An 18,610-nucleotide genomic window follows, 5' to 3' on the forward strand; every position below is an offset into this window, starting at 1 on the left:
AAAAAAAAAAAAAAAATGGACAGAGGAGCTGAGTCCTTTCTCAAAACAAGACATACCAATGGCCCACTGGTATATGAAAAAATGCTCAGCATCATATTCATCAGGAAAATTTAAATCGAAATCATAATGAGATATCACCTTCCATCTATTAGGATGTCAGTTACAAAATAACAAGAGATAAGTCTTGCCTCCATATTTTAAAACCCATAGACATAAGTATTGATTCACAGCTGTATCTTTATATAAGTAGAATCATATTGTATATATCATTTTAAAAACAATATTTCCTGCCAATATTTTTCTTTTATAATTAATTGACAAATGTACATTGCATATATTTATGGTGTGCAATGTATTGATATATGTATATATTGTAGAACAATTAAATCACAATAATTACCATATCCATCACCTTACATACTTTTATTTTTTTGTGATGAGAACATTTAGAACAGTAAAACAATAGATATTCCAATCTCCTCTCCAAACAGTAGTTTCAAGTTACCATTGCCCTATATCCTTTCCATATATCATATCAATCTTTGCAGAACTTGTGAGTATAAAATAGTACCTCACAGTAGATTTGAACCATGCTTCTTAACAGAAAAGAATTTTGACAATCTTAGTACCACAAGAATGTGACATACATAAACTGTGGTTGTATTTTCCAGCCAAATCTCACAAAGATAATGTATGTTGAGGAACAAAGAGTAGAATATTTTAAATTGTGTGTTCTGACCAAATCCAGGATGCATGCTTGCATACACATGTGTAATTTTGTTAAAACACTGGCCACCTAGAAGGAATAAATGAACTGATGATTCTTAAACTCATAGTATGAGTTCATCCAAGCAGATCTAGGTAAAAATGGCATTTTAAAATTTCCTAGAATCAACTTTCATGATCTGTGGAGTCTAATTGGTGACACTTGATTATATCAGCTCTCCTGGCACCTACCTTTCTGGCAGCAAGTCTAAATTCTAAGTTGGAGTTTAGTTTCCTACTTAATGAAATAAAACTATGGCCAAAGTAAGGGGCAAGTGCTTTTCTTTTTTCTTTTTATTTTTTAGAAATGGGGTCTTGCTATGTTGCCCAAGCTGCTCTCAGTAATCTTCTCCCTTTAGCCTCCCAAAGTGCTGAGATTACAAGCATGGGCCACCATGCCTAGCCAAGTGCTTGCTTTTTTTTCTAACCACATCTCAGTAACTTAAACACAGTTCACACATATTAAGCATATAGAAATGTACGATACACCATGACAAGCACTTAACACGAATTATTTCCTTTGATCAACTAATGACCCTTAAAAAACAGTACTATTCTCCTTATTTTAGAGATTTAAAAAGCTGAGAGTTCAGAAGTTTAGGTACCATCATAGAGCTTGTAAGTGGCAAAGGGGTCCAATATGAAATGTTTTCCTGATTTAAAATTCCTAGATCTTCTTCACTACACTAAGTGGTCTCATTCAAAATTCAAAATTCACACACCTATCACTATTTTGAAAATGTTCCTCTGCATTTTAGAAATATAAGCTTTTTCTCTTTATTTCTGTCCTAACTCTGACCTCAATAACAAAGTAATCCTTTATGCAGTGGAAGATATCTCCCATCTTCCAAAACCTCTGTTACCCAAGTTAGACACACTCTTATCCTTCAGCTCTTTTCCTGACATGTCTTTACATCCTCCCATGCTTTATATCCTAGTTACTCTCCTCTGGCAAGCTTCGTATATGGTCCTTCTTCCTAAGGTATGATGCTCAGAACAGAATGCAACAGCATGTGCCCATGCAGTATGTTGCACTCACCAGTGCAATATATTCAGTTTGCACCCTGTGCCCTTCTCAGCATTGCTGCAAATCCCACTGGACTTCTTGCTGGCCATGTCAACCTGTTGACTCATTCTGAGCTCAAGCCAACAATAATTCCTACGGCTTTTTTAAACATGTATTCTTATTAAACCATGTCTTTCTCAGACTGTTTTTTAACAGTTTTTCTTTTATCCAAATGTAAGATATGACATTAAGCATTATATATACCCATTAATTGTTATTTGTTGCAGTTTACTGAAAATATCTTGGTTCTTGATTCTGTCTTTCAATTTATTGGCATTCTCTCCAACTTTACGTGATCTGTGTGCTCTCTCTGTCTCTAGCAAATTCATTGATTAAAATCTACCCAGTGTCCTTGATAACAAGCTTTGTACTCTACTCACAGAAAAATGTCTTCAAATTCACACCATTCTCTTTAAAAAATTATAGACTAAAATCTTTTGCTCTTTAAATCCATCTCAATATATTAGTATTAACCTCACATCCCATTATATCAACAATAAGGATATTATGAAAAACTTTGTCAAATGTCTTTTTGAATTGCAGATAGAGATTACCTATTTTCCTATAGCCTTGTCAAAAACATAGAAATATTTAGTGATGATATGTTCTCGATAATCCTATGTTAGACATTTTTACTGTGCCCTTTATAATAACTCTCCTTATCTGCCTTATAAATAATAAGTTCTAGAACTTATTATTTAAGTAATAATAATGCTTGGTATCTAAAATAAACTCACTGGTTTATAGACACCTTTAACTGTTTCGGAATTCACTTTTCTCTTTCCCTTTAACAGAAAATGAACTTCACCTCTCAGAAACATAAAATTGGTTACGGTGGATCAACGTTCCTGCTAGGAACTAGTGAAAAAAGCATGTGAATTACAAAAATAATATACTTAAAGATACGAGAGAGCTGTGAAGTCAATGAGGACTAATATGAACTAAAATTTCAGAGTCAAAAGAGCCTTTCCAGATGGGTGTGGTAGCTCACAACTGTAATCCCAGCACTTCGGGAGGCTGAGGTGGGTGGATCACTTGAGGTCACTTGAGGAGTTCAAGACCAGCCTGACCAACATGGTGAAATCTCATCTCTCCTAAATATACAAAAATTAGGCCAGGCGTGGTGGCTCACGCCTGTAATCCCAGCACTTTGGGAGGCCGAGGCAGGCAGATCGGGAGGTTAGGAGTTCAAGACCAGACTGGCCAACATGGTGAAACCCTGTCTCTACTAAAAAATACAAAAATTAGCTGGGCATGGTGCCTCGTGCCTGTAATCCCAGCTACTTGGGAGGCTGAGGTAGGAGAATCGCTTGAACCAGGACCCGGGAGGTGGAGGTTGTAGTGAGCCGAGATCATGCCACTGCACTCCAGCCTGGGCTACAGAGCGAGACTCCATCTCAAATACATATATATATATATATATATATATATATATATATATATACACAAAAAAAAAAATTAGCTGGGCATGGTGGCACATACCTGAAATCCCAGCTACTCAAGAGGCTGAGGCAGGAGAATTACTTGAACCCAGGAGGCAGAGGTTGCAGTGAGGTGAGATTGTGCCACTGCACTCCAGCCTGGGTGACAGAACGAGACGCCATCTCAAAAAAACCAGAGCCTTTCCTGGGAGAATTGACAATCACCAGTCATTTTCTTTTCTTGGGAACATTGAACAGTTGTAAAATCCACCTGAGGATTGGTTCTGGCTGAGGCACTCTACTGAGTTAAAAAGAAACCAAGTTGCAAATTTAGAGGCTTCACAGCTGCTCAGCTGTAGTGGAATCTAGAGGATTCTAGACAAAAGATCAGTTTTTGTCTCATGAGTCAGTTTAATTCTGAGGCAGCACAGAAGTCTGGAGCATCCAGGTTGTAAAAGGTAGATTAAAATGGTTTTCAGATTATAAAATACCACCAGAGGGTATTTTATGACCCACCTTGCCCTTAAGACATTTACCAGAAACCAGTTCTCTGGGCTAACTATCCTCTGTTTAAAATATTTAGTATGAACTTATCTCCTGATTGACTGATAAACAGTTAAAGAAGAATTATTTACTTTGCCTTGAATTTACAGGTAATTCTCCTTCTGCCCAAATTGCCATCTACTCTCTCTTTTTCAACTCCTCCATATGCAGAGTTTACCACTATAGGAGTCTGCTGAGGCTACCATAACAAAATATCCCAGGCTTGGTGGCTTAAGCAGCAGACATTTATTTCCTTACAGTTTGGAAGCTAAAAGTCCAAGATTCTGGCAAATTTAGTTTCTGTAGAGGGCTCTCTTCCCAGCTTACAGACAGCTGCCTTCTTGCTATGTCCTCACATGGCCTCATGTATGTGTGTGTGTTCAGAGAGGGAGAGAGCTGGCTCTCTGCTGTCTCTTCTTATGAGGGCACTAATCCAGTTGAATTGGGGCCCCACTCCCATGACCTCACTTAAACTTAATTACTTCTTTAGATATCCCATCTCCAAATATAGCCACACTAGGGGCTTTTGAAGAGTTTTGAGAAGGCTACTTAGGGTTTCAACACATGAATTTTGGGGTGACACAAACATTCTGTTTACAACAACCAGCTCATACCTACGTCTCCATTTGAACTCAGCTTCAATGGCATATTCTCAGGGACTCCTTCCTTTTCATGCTCCAAAGCCTCCTATGTATGGCCCTGTCATAAAACTTGTCACACTGAATTGCTGTTGCCTATAAACCTGTTAGTACTGATGACAAAATGTATATAACATATTTATGTGCCAATATGTATTATACTATACTATATATAATATAAAATATATACATTATACTATCTTGGCATATAATAGGCACACAATGCTGAGTAAATGAATGGGTAGGAGAGGGCGATAGGAGGGTTTGCTCCTGACTCTAATTCTCAGCCCAGCGGAAATGACAATTTCCCAAACTTCAATATTAAATGCCTGAATTCATTAGTCATGGGCCTTATATGGCTAATTCTAACAGAAAAGTGGCTCTTAGAAACATACAATTGTTTATTTATCCACTGTATGTTAATATTAGAAAAGTACCTGTTCATTTCATGCAGCCATGTGAAAACACAAAAATGCCTACCAATATAAATGTTTAAGCAAAAAGCCCACAGTCACTGCTATGATTTCACAAGCAATAAAGTGAATGAGATCAAAATTATTTTCTACTCACGCAGCATAAATTGTTAATCAGTCAGGATAAGCAGAGAGATACAGGCTATTTCCCAGGTGGAGCTCATTCTCTGCTGTAGCACATGCAGTGACTTATCACCGTGCAATGTGATTGAATGGATTACGTTGCCATGCACCTGCCAAGGACCATCATATGAGTTCTAAATTGGTGACCTGAAGCCAGAGGTCACCCTGGATACCACATCTGCCCTGCCACAGGGGAGAGAAGAGGGTACAGTTAGAAAACCTCTGGACCTGACAGCTGCTGACTCAGAACATAACAGTGGATACAGAAGAAATTTCTTAGCTGAGCCTATGCCCTTTCTTCTCCACGAAGCCCACCTTAGCCATCTCAAAGGGGACCTCATGTACCCTTGCTGTCTGTAAGGCTCCTATAATACACAGGCTCCCGTAGGTTTTTATTTTCTTGCTAAGTGCTTATATTGCTGCTCTCAAACCCTCCCCCATAATCTCAGCTTCCTCAAAGAGGAATCTGTTAAGCAACTGAAGACATATACTAACGAAAGAACACAAATGGGCCGCCATAAAGATGCTCAATAAATGTGACAGCAAAGGCAAAAAGAGATGTGAAATGATGGGGAAAAAAACCAATTCAGGAGACTTTCTTTCTCTTGTCCATCCCACTCCACATATTTCACACTCTGTATCTGAATTTAGGCTGTAGAAAATATCCTCTATGAACCCAACCCCGATAGAAATGTAGTTATATCCCTTATTCTTTTTCCACAGAAATTTCATATGTAACATGGCCTGTTTTTGTACAAGTTGTGCATTTACTTCTGTAATAGCTTTTTCCCACCAAGCTCTAAGCTGCTTTTTTTTTTTTTTTTTTGGTTAAAGGGTCTGGCTCTACTCCAGGCTGGAGTTCAATGGTGCAATCCTGACTCATTGCAACCTCTGCCTCCCCAAGCTCAAGTAATCCTCTTCAACCTCCTGAATTACAGGCATGTGCCACCACATACAGCTAATTGTTTTATTTTTTATAGAGACAGTATCTCATGATGATGCCCAGGCTGGTCTCAAACTCCTGGGCTCAAGTGATCCGCCCACCTTAGCCTCCCAAAGTGCTGGAATTAAAAGCATGAGGCACGGTGCCTGGCTTACCTCTAAACTTCTTGAAAGGAGATTAAGTCTATATCAAATTCTTAGCACCAGGCCTGGCACATAGCAGACCCTCAATATTTGTTGAATGAATGAATGGACGTGTGAAAGGGGATTCTAAATGAGGAAACCATAATACGAAAAGGTTCAGTGCAGCAAAATGTCTTAGTGGGGCTTTTGATGAGTTTTGAGAAGGCTACTTGGGGTAGAAATGTGTTTGATGGGCTCTTTGCAGGAGACATCGTTCCTAGACATTGTTCCTTCTTAGCAACAAGAGTGGCCAGGGTAAGGACCAGAGGAGACAAGTCAAATAAATACCTAACCACTTTCTACACTTAAGACATATGGAATTAGCAGCCAGGATATTTATATTTCTTTTTAGTTTATACATCCCAGCTCACAGAATAGAAAAAGAGGCGAGGAGTCAGTGCAGAAGCTCAAGTCAGGAATGAAGAAAGTGCATTTGGTTGTAATATTTACTGTAAATCTTAGGATCCTGCATTTTGAGTACGCAGTATAGGAGACTTGGGTATCCAAATAAATCTTAAGTGTTATGAGGGCAGGAGATTTGTTTATACTCTGTGTCCTTCCTAAAGTCCTTTCCTCTTTTTCAAATCACTTCTTTTTATAACTTTGTTTTTGGTTGTTTTGTTTTAAGATAGAGTCTCTCTCTGTTGCCCAGGCTGGAGTGCATGATCTCAGCTCACTGCAACCTCTGCCTCTGCCCAAGTTCAAGTGATTCGCAAGCCTCACCCTCCCAAACAGCAGGGACTTCAGGTACACACCACCACACCTGACTAATTTTTGTATTTTTAGTAGAGACAAGGTTTTACCATGTGGGCTAGCCTTGTCTCGAACTCCTGACCTCAAGTGATCCACCGTCCTTGGCTTCCCCAAGTGCTGGGATGACAGGCATGATGAGCCTGGCCTCAAATCACTTTTTACTCAATGCTTTCTCCATTAAATGAATAAAAATAAATAAAACTATATATATAATTTCAATAAAGCAAATATTTTGACTCCCTATATCCCGAGATGTCTCTACAGGCTGCAGAGCCACTTGTGGCTAAATGACCCAAGATGCTAGAGGAACTTGGCCTGCTTTCAGACAGGAGCTTCCCGAGATTATTAGATGTGTCTGACAACTTAGCAGCTGCCTGCCACTACCGTTCCCATGGAAACAGACATTAGCTCTCAGAAACCCAGAGTGTAAGAGCTTAAACTAATCACTGTGGCAAAAAATAAAAAATAACAGCCTATTTTCTTCTCACAGTGTGGAAATGGTGATTAGGTTAATGGACCTTGATCCCTTTTCCTGGGGGTATGTTTTTATAGAAAGAGGAATGGAGTCTATCCTATTAAAACTTTTACTGCACCTGTTCCTTCCACATGGTCTCAATGCCATTTCCCCACCAACACTTCAGAATTCAACAGGAACCCAACCCAAGAGTAAGCAGGAATCAGACCATTACCACACAACCTAGATATAGATCCATTTATTTTGTATCTCTTTACTACAAATCTTGCTTGAAAAACAAACCTGGTATAAGGCACCCAAGTCCTTATGTTTTATACTAAAAGGATTTTGTTCAGCAAATCAGAACTATTTTATGGAATGTCCATTTTTATAAAGCATATTAAGCATTTCCTTTTTGAGACAGAGTCTTGCTCTGTTGTCCAGGCTGGAATGCAGTGGCATGATCTCAGCTCACTGCAACCTCCACTTTCTAGGTTCAAGCGATTCTTGTGCCTCAGCCTCCCAGGTAGCTGGAATTACAGGTGCACGTCACCACACCTGGCTAATTTTTGTATGTTTAGTAGAGATGGGGTTTTGCCATGTTGTCCAGGCTGATCTTGAACTCCTAGGCTCAAGTTATCTGCCTGCCTCAGCCTACCAAAGTGTTGGGTTACAGGCCTGAGTCACTACATGCAGCTCAAGCATTTTATAAATCAATGCAAGTTCTCAGTATCTGCATGTAATTCCACCAAATCACTAACAAATAGCTAAAATTTTGATCAGGCTAAAAATTAAGAACCTCCCTGGAGTTAATGTCTATTAAGATTTTTAACTGTATTTAATAGTTTTTCATGCTGTAGTTCTAAATAGAATATGCTGGAGTTTATGGATAAACTATTATTTACAGGAAAGCTTAACTAGCCAGCATCTGCCCTGCATAAAATGAAAAGCTAGGCATTCATTTCCCTTAATGCTACTTGTATAAGAAGTAAACTAAGTCATGCTGAATCAACTGGCTTACCCTAATTTCATAGAATGAACAAAATAGAAATTGTGTGAGTCTCCATGAAGGAAAGAAAATTCTCTGGAATAAAGATACTGCAAATCTAAGAGTGGGGCTGTGCATTTCTTTTTAACAAATTATGGAAAATAGATACCAACTTCTGGTGTCTTGAGTGCAACAAGAGAAGACTAAACACCTTGTTTCTTGAATTTAAATCTGAACAAACATCATATATTCATTGTTTTACTCATCCCATCTCCAGTTCACTCACACATCTCTTAAGCCACCACCAACCAACACTTCACCCTCAAACAGCAACAGACTATGCCCCCCATTTTTCTTTACGCACCATATTCAGGCAGCAATTCAGTTGAAAATTAAATATTTTGTTTAAAAATTGCTTTGACTTATTTCATTTGCTAAATATTATTTGCATTTCTCATGCAACCTAATCATATTTAATAATTTGATTTACATTATAAAACATGTTCTTTGCAATGTAGACTACAATTTTCATTTCTAATGTTATGCAACATTGCTTCATAAAACATACAAATATACCCCCTTATGATTTTATCAAATTTGTTAACTAAATAGTGTTTAAAATGTCTTTAAGTTTGCAGAAATTCCAATCAATTCTTCTATAGATGCTTAAGAATATTGTAGTAATATTTGAGAAACAATTTGGGACTTTCATATAAGCTGAGAACACATTATTTTCCCATTTAAAACACATTTGTTTTAAATGTATTCATTGTATTCAAAAGTTTACTATCTAAACCATTTTCAAGAATAACAAATGCTCCAAAATGTTCACACTGATAATACATGAGTTACGGGATTTTTTAAAAGGCTTTTTGTGTCTCTACCTCCTTCAGTTATGCTCTGATCTGTTATTTCTTGTATTCTGCTAGCTTTTGAGTTTTTTTTATCTTGCTCCTCTAGCTCTTTCAATTTTGATGATAGGGTGTCAATTTTAGATCTTTTCTCGCTTCTCATGTGGGCATTTATTGCTATAAATTTCCCTCTAGACACTGCTTTAATGTGTCCAAGAGATTCTGGTACCTTGTGTCTTCATTCTTGTTGGTTTCAAAGAACATCTTTATTTCTGCCTTCATTTCACTGTTTATTTAGTTAACATTCAGGAGCCAGTTGTTCAATTTCCATGAAGTTCCACAGTTTTGAGTTAAGTTTCTTAATCCTGAGATATAATTTGATTACCCTGTGGTCTGAGAGACTGTTATGATTTCCGTTCTTTTGAATTCGCTGAGGAGTGATTTACTTCCAATGATGGGGTCAATTTTAGAGGAGGTGCCATGCGGTGCTAAGAAGAATGTATATTCTGTGGATTTGGGGTGGAGATTTCTGTAGATGTCTATTAGGTCCACTTGGTCCAGATCTGAGTTCAAGTCCTGGATATACTTGTTAATTTTCTGTCTTGTTGATCTGTCTAATATTGACAGTGAAGCATTAAAGTCTCCCACTATTATTGTGTGGGAGTCTAAGTCTCTTTGTAGGTCGTTAAGAACTTGCTTATGTACCTGGGTGCTCCTGTATTGGGTGTGTATATATTTAGGATCATTAACTCTTCTTGATGCATTGATCATTTTTACCATTATGTAATGCCCTTCTTTGTCTCTTTTGATCTTTGTTGGTTTAAAGTCCATTTTATCAGAGACTAGGATTGCAACTCCTTTTTTTTTTTGCTCCCTATTTGCTTGATAAATCTTCCTCCATCCCTTTATTTTTAGCCTACATGTGTCCTTACATGTGAGATGGGTTTCCTGAATACAGCACACCAATGAGTCTTGACTTTTTATCCAATTTGCCAGTCTGTGTCTTTTGATTGGGGCATTTAGGCTATTTACATTTAAGGGTAATATTGTTATGTGTGAATTTGATCCTGCCATTTTGATGCTAGCTGGATGTTTTGCCCATGAGTTGACGCATTTTTTCATTGTGTGGATGGTCTTTACCATTTGGTACATTTTTGGAGTGACTGCTACTTGTTGTTCCTTTGTTTAGTGCTTCTTTCAGGAGCTCTTGTAAGGCAGGCATGGTGTTGACGAAATCTCTCAGCAATTGCTTATCCATAAAGCATTTTCTTTATCTTTTGCTTATGAAGCTTAGTTTGGCTGGATATGAAATTCTAGGTTGAAAGTTCTTTTCTTTAAGGATGTTGAATATTGGCCCCCACTCTCTTCTGGCTTGTAGGGTTTCTGCTGAGAGATCCGCTGTGAGTCTGATGGGCTTCCCTTTGTGGGTAACCCGACCTTTCTCTCTGGCTGCCCTTAGTATTTTTTTCCTTCATTTCAACCCTAGTGAATCTGACAATTATGTGCCTTGGGGTTGCTCTTCTGGAGAAATATCTTTGTGGTGTTCTCCATATTTTCTGGAGTTGAATGGTGGCTTGGCTTGCTAGGTTGGTGAAGTTCTCCTGGATAATATCCTGAAGAGTGTTTTCCAGCTTGGATTCATTCTCTCCGTCACATTCAGATACACCTATCAAACGTAGATGAGGTTTTTTCACATAATCCCATATTTCTTGGAGGCTTTGTTCATTTCTTTTCACTCTTTTTTCTCTATTCTTGCCTTCTCATTTTATTTCATTGAATTGATCTTCGATCTCTAATATCCTTTCTTCTGCTTGGTGGCTTCGGCTACTGAAACTTGTGTATGCTTTGGGAAGTTCTTGTGCAGTTTTTTTTGGCTCCATCAAGTCGTTTATATTCTTCTCTAAACTGTTTGTTCTAGTTAGCATCTCATCTAACCTTTTTTCTAGGTTCTTACTTTCTTTGCATTGGGTTAGAACATGCTCTTTTAGCTCTGAGAAGTTTGTTATTACCCACCTTCCGAAGCCTGTTTCTGTCAACTGATCTGATTCATTCTCCATCCATCTTTGATCCGTAGCTGGTGAGGAGTTGTGATCCTTTGTAGAAGGAGAGGCTTTCTGGTTTTTGGTGTTTTCATCCTTTTTGCACTGGTTTCTTCCCATCTTAGTGGCTTTATCTACCTGTGGTCTTTGTAGTTGGTGACTTTCGGATGGGGTCTCTGAGTGGATGTCCTTTTTGTTGATGATGAAGTTATTTCTTTCTGTTTCTTAGTTTTCCTTCTAACAGGCCCCTCTGCTGAAGGACTGCTGGAGGTCCATTCTAGACCCTGCTGTCTGGGAATCACCCACGGGGGCTGCAGAACAGCAAGGATTGCTGCCTGTTCCTTCCTCTGGTAAATTCAGCGGGGATTATTACAGGGATATTACTGAATCTGTAGGTCAGTTTGGAGAGTAGTACATTCTTAACCATGTTAAGCCCTCTGAATCATGAACATGGAAAATTTTTCCATTTCTTTAGATCCTCTTTAATTTCTTTCAACTATGTTTTATAGTTTTCAGATAATATGTTTTACACTACTTTTGTTAAACTTGCTTCAAGTATTTTATTTTTGGTGCTACTGCAAATAAAATTGTTTCCTGAATTTCATTTTCAGTTTATTTATTGCAGGTATATAAAAATACAATTGATGTTTTTATTTTGATCTTGTATCCTACAAGCTTACTGAACTCACTTTAATAGTTTTTAGTGGATCTGTTAAGATTTTTCTATACATAACATCATGTCATCTGCAAGTAGAGATAGTTTTATTTCTTCCCTTTCAATCTTGGAGCATTTTATTTCTTTTTCTTGCCTAATTCCCCTTACTAGAACCACCAGTACAATATCAAATAGAAGCAGTCCAAGAGTCTTGTTTCTGATCTTAAGAGAAATAATCTAGTCTTTCACCATTAAGTACAATGTTAGCTGTGGGATTTTTATAAATGCTCTTTATCAAATTAAGGAAGTTCTCTTTTATTCCTAGGTTAACAAGTTGTTGTTGTTGTATAAATTATTGGAAAGCATTAGATTATGACAAATGCTTTTATTGCATCTATTGAAAAGATCATATAATTTTTTCCTTTTAATTCTATTGATACAATATATTATACTAATTAATTTTCAAATGCCAAACCAATCTTGCATTCCTGGAATAAATCCTCCTTAGCCATGGTGTATATGTTGCTAGAATTCATTTGCTAGTATTTTGTTGAGGACTTTTATGTTCTTATTTATAACATATTGATCTTTAGTTTTCTTTCCTTATGATATCTCTATTTAGGTTTGATATCTAGAGTAATCCTTCCTCTTCTATGTAGAAATAGCCTATAAACATGTATAGGAATTATAAATGACAAAGTTAGGACAATGGCTACCTCTGAGGAGGAAGACAGAGGTACACATAGAGCTTCAGCTCTCTCTATAAAGTGTTACTAATTTAAGAAAAATTCTGAAGCAAATATGGCAAAATCTTCAAATATTAATAAATCTGGGTTATGGTATTAATAATGTTCATATTTCCTAAAATATATTCTTAATGACATATGTGTGCAGGAATATTTGACATTTTAACAATAAAAGTTAGAAAGGTGAATAATACTAAGTGAAAAATATTTGCAATGTTCAGCTGAAAAATGGCTTTCGACAGTTATTTAGGTCTTAATCTCAGGCACCTGTGCATTCCACCTTACAGAGAAACAGGATCTTTGAAGATGTGATTAAATTAAGGATCTTCATACAGAGTGATTATCCTGGATTATCCAGTGGGCCCTAAATGCAGTCATATATACTCGTACAAGAGAGTAACAGAGGAAGGTTTGAGAAACAGAAAAAAAAGATGATATGAAGAGGAGGAAACAGAGGTTTGAAGATGCTGCACTTAAAAATTAGAGTGCTCTATAGATGCGAGCCAAGGAATTCTGGCATCCACAGACAGAAGTTGGAAAAGGCAAAGAATGGATTCTCTTCTAGAATTTCCAGCAAAAGCACAGACCTGCCAGCACCTTGCTTTCATCCCAGTCACACTTATTTATCTTTTAATTTAATTTAATTTTGAGTTGACAAATAATTGTATGTTATATATTTATGAGTTACAATGTGATGTTTTGAATAATGTTTGCATTGTGTAATAATTAAATCAAGCTAATTACTATAGTTATCCTTTTTGCAGTAAAGAAACATTTAGAATCTACTCTTTTGGCAATTTTAAAATACACAATGCATTATTATTTATTATAGTCACCATTCTGTGCAGTGAATCACTAAGTTTATTCCTTCTGTCTAGCTGAAATTTTGCACCTTTTAATCAATATCTTCCCTTTCCCTATTCACTCCCCTCCCCTAGACTCTGGTAACAACCATTTTACTCTCTAATTCTATGGGTTCAACTTTTTCAGATTTCACATATAAATGAGATGAGGTGGTATTTATCTTTCTGTGCCTGGCTTATTTCACTTGGCATAATGTTATCCAGGTTCATCATGGTGTCACCAGTGATACCAATTTCTGATTTCTGGCCTCCAGAACAGAGAGAGTATAAATCTCTGCTGTTTTAAATCACTAAGTTGGTGGTAATGTTACAACAGCCACCAGAAACTAACACAATCGCTGAAACTTTCACCAGAGAAAAAGTTTTTCCTCAAACACAGTTGTTCTAACAAGACTTCATTTCTTTCCTCTTTATCTGTTCATAGATGCAAATCTACTTCTTGCCATGTAATTCATTATTAAGGCTTCAGCAAAGTGGCAGAAGCTGTCATTGAATAAAATGGGTTCCATTCCTGTTAGTGTGGCTGCGTAATAATTACCTTATAATGCAGTGGTTTAAAATATGGCTATATTTAGTTTTCTCATAATCTGCAATTTCAGCAGGCTTAGTAGGTTTAGCTCATCTCTGTCCCACTTAGTATTGACCGGGGTTCAAAGGCTGGGGCCTGGAAGCATTTGAGGGCTTACTCACTTACAGTTGGAGGTTGACTCTATCAGCTGAGACCTTGGCTGGGGTTGTCTGCTGGAATACCTGCACATGATCTCTCCGTGTGACCTGGGTTTGTATATAGAGAAACACGAACAGCTTTTCCTTCTATACTCACAACATTCTCAGTACGTGCTTCACTTCTCACATAAAACATATAGAAAAAACTGTTTTTCTCTATACATGTTCTAACAAGAAATGAAGTCTTGTTAGAACAACTGTGTTTGAGGAAAAACTTTTTCTCTGGTGAAAGTTTCAGCGATTGTGTTAGTTTCTGATGGCTGTTGTAACATTACCACCAACTTAGTGGTTTAAAACAGCAGAGATTTATACTCTCACTGTTCTGGAGGCCAGAAATCAGAAATTGGTATCACTGGTGACACCATGATGAACCTGGATAATGGTATGCCAAGTGAAATAAGCCAGGTACAGAAAGATAAATACCACCTGATCTCATTTATATGTGAAATCTGAAAAACTTGAACCCATAGAATTAGAGAGTAAAATGGTTGTTACCAGAGTCTAGGGGAGGGGGGTGAATAGGGAAAGGGAAGATATTGATTAAAAGGTACAAAATTTAAGCTAGACCAGAGGAATAACTTAGTGATTCACTGCACTCAACACTACTGTAGTCAGATATGGGTTTTTTCTTCACACTGAACAATTCTCCTATACCAGCTAGATGACCTACAATTCAATTCAATTCTGACACTAACGGGAATTAGTATCTGCACAGGCTGAGGACATAGCCCCACCACACTGCATCCTCCTTCAGAGGCAGTCACAGTGGTAGGTGCTCAGGCTCCCCACGGCTTTTGTCTAGCTTAACTACAGATCAGAGGTTCCCATAATCCCCTCCTTGAGTTAAACAATTTGCTAAAGTAGCTCACAGAGCCCAGGAAAATGGTTTACTTACTATTATCAACTTATTACAAAGGCTTATACGAAGCTCATTTTAAAGGATATAAATGAACAGCCAAATGGAGAGATACACAGGGGAAGGTCTAGCAGGGTCCTGAGCATGGACGTTTCTGCCCCCACGGAATAAAGGTGTGCCTCCCTCGCTCAGCACACAGATGCATTTACTACTCAGAGGCTCTCTGAACCCCCAGGGTGAAGTAGGGATAGACTTAAAGAAAAAGCTAATTTATCCTATAAAACCATTACAAACATTTTTGTATTCTTGTACTAATTTGTGTATTCTATTGCTATTTGTATCTTGTGATCAGCTTTGCAGAACTATTTAGTTAGCTAGATCCAGTTTCTCTTCAAGTCAGTCATTTTCCATAGGTATTACATCCTGGAGAGACTTTAACTCAATTTCCCAATACACTGAATCACCAATATCAGTAGTATCATAAGATTTATTTATACTAGCTAATTGAATCTTACTTACTAGACCAATATGGCACCATATGACAGTATGATCATGGAACAACTCAGTTTTGTAAAAGAACAAATCAGAGGGAATTACAGAGGAATTTGTCTTGTCTTCCCAATGGAACCTACTCTTGGTCATTTGTCACATATTATTAAGGAAAGGCATTATCACAGTTGGCCATGGCTTGGTTATTTCTGGGTTTCTAGTTAATTGAAGACAAAAAGAATCACCCCATCTCATTTCACAGCTTGTACAGAGGCTGGTTTCCATTGTGTATTATTATATAGCAAGGCCCACCTCCTTCCTGCAGGGAGGATACAGGTGGCATTTAGAATGATTCCAATTTCTACCAACTGTACTTCAGGATATATTTCATTTTGGCCTATTCTGTGGGTGAGAGAGTCATAGTCTATCAGTGTAAAATTACAAGTGCCCTCAGAGAACTTCCATAAGTTTAGAAAGCCATAAGACTCCCATGGGTGGGTCTCTTGGGCCTCAGCAGCCAAAATAGCAGGTCACTGCCACATGGCCACTTCAGCTTCCATCTGTATTAAATAGTCAAGAGGCCTTGCTGGGTCAGGGTACAAGCCTTTCCCCTGGGCTGAATGTTAACTGTCCCCAGCATTATTTGTTGAGTTGGCCTGATCCACTTTGCTAAAGCCTTGTTATATTTTCACCCTGACTCCCATCCTTTGCCCTTCTCCTAGAAGAGAATTCCGTCTGTTCTGTCTCTTCTAGTTAATAAATCTTTTTCCTCCGAATGCTGCTCCTCATTCAGAGTAAACTCAGCTTGTCCCAGGATACCTAGGCCTGCACCTATCTCTCCTGAGGCCCTTTTCTGTCTTATGAGCCAGTGTTGTTTAACCTACCACGCATGTCATTGCTATTGTGTACTAATTGCCCAAATGCAGTTAGGATAAGTGTTTTGCAAAAAATATTGGGTCCCCCCACTTGAGTTAGGTGATTGGTGTTCACAGGTAGATATAATTTAATTTGAGTGTGTCATAAGGCCTCCCACAGCCTTTCTTGTGTCAGGTGAGGCCATTCCCGGGGAACTTGCATCTACAATGTAATGCCAACTGCTTTAATCCCACCAGAGACCCACTGTTTTTCCCTATTCTGCTTAATAGCTTTCTATCCACAAAAGCAAGAGCAATACGTATTTACACATAGCCTAAATACATGCTATGTTGGGCATGCTACCATCATATTTTTCCCATTATAACCAGGGACCTTTCTAAGCATTTGACCATCAGTGTTTATAGTTACCATAGTGATCAGTCTGTCGGAAGCCATACACCACATAGACTGAAGTCTCAGTAGAAAGCACTCCTCAGAGCTTCCTCCCCAAAGGATATCCTTTGTAGTTGTGTAGCCTGAAAAATAGAAGTCAAAAGATACTACTGGTACATTGCTAGAGTTCCATTTAGTCATTAACAGTCTAATTCATCATCATATCATATGACCAGAATGGCTCCGAGAACTATGCCGTTCAGGTTTGCAGGCTGTCTTTCAACCTTGTCAGGTTCCAAAAGCAGGGGTGGTCTCAGCAAACATACAGCCTCACCCTTCCAGGCATCTGTTGGTAATTGTGCTAAGAAATAATATCCTGATCTGAGCCTCTCCTGAGGTATTAATACAATGTTGGATTTCCCTTGTTGCATATCTCACGTATGCACTGTATTTCTTTACCCACAGCTACTATTACTCCTTCTCACCATTTGTCATTTATTTTGATGCCAAGTTTTCCATCTTTGAGAGGGCCATTAGGTTCAGCCACTGTGCTGGTCCAGATTGCTGACAGCAATGCTAGTCTAACAAGTGTTTTCCCTTCAGTCCATTCCCATTCACATAGGGTCAGGTTACCTGGGTACAGAACTGTCCTTTCATGGATATCAGGGCTAGCCCAATCCCTAGGCAACACAGCACTATTTCTAGATGTGAATTCATGCTATCAGGCCCTTAGGAATTCTGGCATAAACATTTAAAAGTTAGTTACAATTTCTTGCCTAGATATCATCCTTGCTAGAAGTACCCACAGTCGCAACCTTGGTCCTAGGACCCCTGGCATCAGGCAGTGCTCCACTGCTCCTTACTGGGACCAAAAAAAAGTGAGATTATATTGGAAAAATCATATAACTACACTGGCGGGAGGGAGATTCCCACCCCATCTTTACCAGATCCCCCAGAAAAGTGAGAAACCTATCTGGGGGAACCCTCCTTTACCTCCCTCCATGTTTACTGTGAGCACACACTCATGAAGGCAAGTCCCTCATGCCTTTATCTTCTCCTGTTTTATTGCCTATTCCAGTTCTCTATTAAACCATTACCCTGAGGATGATATGCGACATATGTCCATTTGATGTGGTATTTCTTTGCTCACTGTTGGACTCTATGGGTTGTAAAGTGCATCCCCTGGACTGAAGAAATGTAGTTTGATGACCCAAATTGGGATAGTATTGTCTGCTCCAATGTTTTAATAGTATTTTCAGCATTTGTATTTACTACCAGTCCAGAGCAAGTGTCTATTCCTGCTGGGACCCACTTGTAGCTCCCAAGGGCTACTGGCATTGGCCTAATGTAATCCACTTACCAGCTATGTATGGGGCCTTCCCTGTGGAGAATCTTCTCTGTAGCCATCGCACTCTCTGTCTCTCTTGTTGACAGACAAAACAGTTATTGGTGACATCCTGTGCCTCAGAGAGGGTAAGGGGAATATGTCTACATCCAGCCCATTTCTGCATGGCAGCAGCCCCCCTACCATGTTCACTTATTTCATGGACTCAGGTAACCACCTCAAGGGAGAGCATCAATAAGTCAATATGGTGATTTTAATCACCTTCTGAACCTGTAAGGGGTTCTTCTGATAGGCATCAACATGTCCTATTTTAATGCTCCCCTTAATTTCCCATAGTAATTTCCATAAGTCACATCCATAAAACCATCACTTCAATAGCCTAGTTTTCCATTGTCCATCTATCTGACCACATAGCCAGAACATTGGCTATTGCCCATGAGTTT

This window comes from Aotus nancymaae, unplaced genomic scaffold (genome assembly GCF_030222135.1).
Source record: "Aotus nancymaae isolate 86718 unplaced genomic scaffold, 86718_ANA_hifiasm-v0.15.2.pri h1tg000079l, whole genome shotgun sequence".
In the NCBI taxonomy this organism is placed as follows: domain Eukaryota; kingdom Metazoa; phylum Chordata; class Mammalia; order Primates; family Aotidae; genus Aotus; species Aotus nancymaae.